Source organism: Muntiacus reevesi, chromosome 18, assembly GCF_963930625.1.
Source record: "Muntiacus reevesi chromosome 18, mMunRee1.1, whole genome shotgun sequence".
NCBI lineage: Eukaryota > Metazoa > Chordata > Mammalia > Artiodactyla > Cervidae > Muntiacus > Muntiacus reevesi.
The window spans coordinates 7,669,645-7,674,514 of NC_089266.1; positions in this window are offsets into that span (position 1 = coordinate 7,669,645).

Sequence of the window (4,870 nt, forward strand, 5' to 3'; positions counted from 1 at the left end):
AGCGACGAGGGCACCGCCCCCTCTGGGAATCCGAAAGGCGCAGCTAGAGCGCCCGCACGGTCGCCATCTTAGATGAGGGCAGGGCGCTGGGCAACTTTCCCCAAGCTTATTTTTTTCTAGGAAGGCATTAAAGATTCGTTTCGCCACTTTAATCTTGTCGCCCCCACGGGGGTTCTTTTGCTGTCACGTTCTTTGGCGGTTCAGCCTGACCTTTTAGTGGTGCCAGCCCGTCCAACTTTTTCCTGCCAGGATCCAAAATGTCTGCCTCTGCGCTGGTTGACGATCTAGCCCTGAGCCTCTATGGTAACACTGCGCGAGAGCCCTGCGAGGCGCATGCGCTGGGCTGGGAGGTTGCCTGGGATACTAAAATGCCCAAAAGGTGGTGTATTCCTAAACCAAGTGTTTATTCCCCAAACAGACTCCAATCTGGAATCTGCACGTTAGGCAAGGCTCTCTGAACGAGTCAAAGCATTCTTGGCAGTCTTTGCTGTAGGTCAGGAAAGCCTTTCTCTGTGCCCCTGCCCCTCGAAGACCCATTCACGTGACATCTGCTCCACTGGGTCTTTCTAGATGCTTCAGCCACAGTAAGCCACCCTCGCCCGCTGGACAGTGCCATGCACGGCTGTAAGTCCTCTTAGGGCAAGATCGTGTAACACTTAGTGCTTTTGTCTTTCCCGGTGTCTGGGGCGGTGTTACGAGTTCCGGAGGCACACAATCAATTCCCGTCAATGAAGATCTAAGAAGAAAGTTAAAGGAGGAGGAAACTTGTGAGTTTATCAGTTGCCCCAGGATTGGGGAGGGAGGCTGATCTGTTTCTTCTTATTCTGAGGACCCTGCCTGTTGTGACATTAAGCCTGAGGGAGCACTTGATTGTGACTCTTGTGTTGTGAAACCTCCCAAGCCTCAAGCTTCAGGATTTGGAAACTGAACTGCCCCAGGGCCTGTTAGCAGCCTGACCCATATTCCAGCTGCCTCTGCAGAATTACTGACACATTTCTCTCTCTCTCTTTTTTTTTTAAAGCAATGTATATTTCTAAATATTTATTTACTTTGGCTGCACTGAGTCTGAGTTGCAGAACTTGGGATCTTTATTTGCGGCATGCCAACTCTTAGTTGAGGCATGTGGGATCTAGTTCTCTGCCTAGGGAGTGAACCCAGGCCCCCTGTATTGGGAGTGTGGAGTCTTAGCCACTGGACCAGCAGGGAAGTCCCTCACCTTATGTCTATCTATTTATATTGAAGAAGGAATTCATAGGGCCTGGACTCCATCTCAGGCCTGTCCGTGCTGATCGTGCTCGGCTGCCTCTCCAGTGGACTCTGAACTCTCTGCTTAGTGCCTGTGGGAACGACAATGGAAGGATAAGACCCCCTCCGGACAGGGGAACCTTGAAGATCATATCCAGGTTACTCATCGCCTAAGAGAAAAGAGACACTAATCACCCCTGCCTCCGGACACTATCTATCAGAATGTAAGCACAGGCTTATCGGTTATTAACTGTTTGGAATGTAACTGCGGGCTGATTGATTATTGACTGTTTGAACACATAACACGGGAATGATGGGGTTATTGTAGTTGTATTTACCCTGCCTTTGTTTATGTAAGTCTCAAGGGAATTGAGGTGGTGGGTTTGGACACGTACACATGGGGTAGGTGGTGGGTTTGGACACGTACACATGGGGTATAAAAGATTTTCACAAATGCTGGACGGGGTCCTTGGCTAAGAGGTGACTCTGCCTTGGGCCCGCCGGTGTAATAAACTGCACTCCACTATCTGCATTGTCCTTCTGAGTGAGTCTGTTTCCCGGAAAGCGTGGCTATAACATTTGGTGCATTGGCCGGGAAACTCCTCGCTTTGAGGAGACAGGTCTCATTTGAGGCCACCCCGAGGCTTTGTAGCTTGAATCTCCTAGAGGGGGGAAGGCGCCTCGCCCCTCTGGAAGGATTCTGCTTTTCAACGCCCGGACCTTTCACGTAAGCAGGTAGTGGACGGCAGCAGGGGAACTGAGCGCTCAGGTGAGGAGGAGCCCACCCAGCAGGGTGGAAGAGGGGGCCTGATCACCCCCCTGGGAGGGACTAGAAGGAGCGGGGACCCACAGGAGCCTGGAATAGGCAGGTGGCGATTGCTTGGTACACAGGTCGACGAGCGTGCTAGGGTTTAAGAAGGAAATTTGTGAAGGACATTTAGGAGGTGTGTCCACGCCGTCTCGGGGAAAATTATTACCAAGCGATCGCCAGGGGATTCTTAGGATAAGAAACTGGTCCGTGTATGCTCGTATTCTGCCCTCCCCCAGGAGGTGTCCCGTCTGCTGTGAAATTCTTGACCCCCTCGGAATTGTTAGGCTAGAAGGAGGGGGATACAGAAGTGAGTATGAATTGGCTTTTCTGGAGATGGCCTGGGACATCAGATATTTAACCCATCTGTGTTTTCATCCGCACCTGATCAAGCCCACCAAGGCAGAATGGACTTTAAGGGAGAAACAGTCTCGGACCATGTGATGTTCTGGTTCAGCTGTGCTGACCGGCAGGTGAAGACACGCCAAACCCCCTTCTCCCTCTGGGATCTGGCAGGTAAGGCTCTTCTCTCCCCAATTAGAAAGGAGGCAGAATGGCAATTTAAGTGTCACTGAGTGGAAATATGAGAAGTACATAGGGTACTGAGAACTTCGTAGACAGAACGAAAAGGAAAAGTAGAAGAAGGTCGGAGAAGGTAAGCGAGATGGGGGAAAGTGAATCTAAGGCAACTGTATTGGAGTGCATGATTAAAAATTTAAAGAAGGGATTAGGAGGAGACTATGGGGTGAAGATGAAGCCTAACTGCCTCCACATACTCTGTGAGGTCGAATGGACCCCAATGAGAGCAGGATGGCCACCAGAGAACACCGTGAACTTAAAAATAGTGGAAGCAGTCTACATAGTAGTCACAGGCGAGCCAGGACACCTGGATCATATCCATCTATTGACTCATGGCTAGGGTAAGCTAAAGACCCTCCTACTTGGACAAGGTTCTGTATCCAGAAGGGAAAGGGAAAAATATTAATGGCACAAAAATTGACTGATGATAAAAAAGGAAATTCTACAGGATTTGGACGGGGATGACCTGACCCCTCCCCCATGCTGGATAATGACACGCCTGCCTCCCAGTCCTTCACCAGGACCGGAGGCTGCCTTAATGCCCGATCCAGGGCCAGGTGAAGTTTCTGCAACAGCCACTGCTCCTCCGCCAGCTTTCCCGGAGTTCGTAGAGTCGCCGTTTGGGCAGGCTCCGATCCCGGCGACAGAAGCCTCTGGCCAACACTTCCAGGATCCGGGTCCAACCGAACCGCCCAAGCTATACCTGCCTCTCCCGGTGAGTACTGACAAGAGGGGGAGGGAGACGTTGGAATTAAGCAGAGACTGCGCTCTGCCAGAGAGCCGGAGGGAATAAAAGAGAACAGACAAGAGACTTACAGTACTAGCTGCTGCCCTGGAAAAGTCTATCTTGGGCCCTCCAGAAAACCTCATCTGCCCCAGGGACAGGACAGTCCTTCAACGGTCCCAAGGGAGGCCCCAGTCCCCGTTACAGCCAAACCATTGTGCCCGGTGCATGCTTTTGGCCACTGGAAGAATGAATGCCCTAAGGCAAGGAAAGAAGAGGAAGCTCCTGCAGTTTTGGGGCTTGCTGACTTGGAAATTAACTAGGGCTGCCAGGGCTCAGAGATATCAGGTCCCTGAGAGCCCATGGTAACCGTAAAAGTGGGGGACCAAAACATTGACTTCATGGTGGATACAGGAACAGAACTGTCGGTAGTAACAAAACCTGTGGCACCACTGTCCAAAAAGACTACCGCTGTAACTGGGGTGTCGGGAGAAGAGATGATTAAATCGTTTTGCCAGCCCAGAAAATGTCAGATGGAGGGGGGACACCAAGTGACATTCCTGAGTGCCCAGTACCCCTGTTGGGAGGAGAGCTCTCCAAACTAGGAGCACAGGTGACTTTCTCCCCTGAGAAGAGGCCCACCTTCTGGACGGACTCTATGACTTATTTGCCCTCTCTCTCAGTGCCAACCCAAGATGAGTGGAGGTTGCATGAGCCCCTGAAGGCAGAGCCGGGTGGGCCGGAAGAGCATGAGAGAGCTAACTCAATTGTTCCCTGAGGTCTGGGTGGAAGACAACCCCCCCTCCCCCCAGGCTGGCTGAACATCACGCCCCAGTGATAATGGAACTCAATCCAGGTACCATCCCAGTTAGAGGGCACCGGTACCCGCTATGGATGGAGCCTGAGCTGGCATATTGCCCTACATCAATAGATTGAAACAAGCAGGCCTTCTAGTAGAGTGCCAGTCGGCTTGGAATACGCCAATCCTGCCAGTCAAAAGGGAAGGAGGACAGGACTATAGGCCTGTACAAGATCTCAGGCTAGTCAACCAGGCTACTGTGACTTTACACCCCACTGTTCCAAACCCCTATACCTTGCTTAGCCTCCTTCCGCCAAGGACTAAAGTTTACACTTGCCTAGATCTCAAGGATGCCTTCTTCTGCGTACACCTCGCCCCAGCATCACAGCCCATAATTGCCTTTAAATGGGAAGTTCCAGTCGGGAGCACCAGATAACAAAGGCTAACTCCACAGCCATCTTTGGGGAAGCCTTGGCTTCTGATCTGGACTCATTCCATCCGGAAGAGTATGGATGTCAGCTCCTACAATACGGAGATGACCTGCTGCTGGCTGCCTGAGACCAAGGAAAAATGCTAGAAAGGGACAAATGCACTGCTCCAGCTGTTGATGAAAGCAGATTACCGGGTGTTGAAAAAGAAGGCACAATCTACAAAGAGGAGGTAAGGTATCTGGGGTTTGTTTTAAAAAAGGGCTCAAGGTTCGAGACCCTAATTG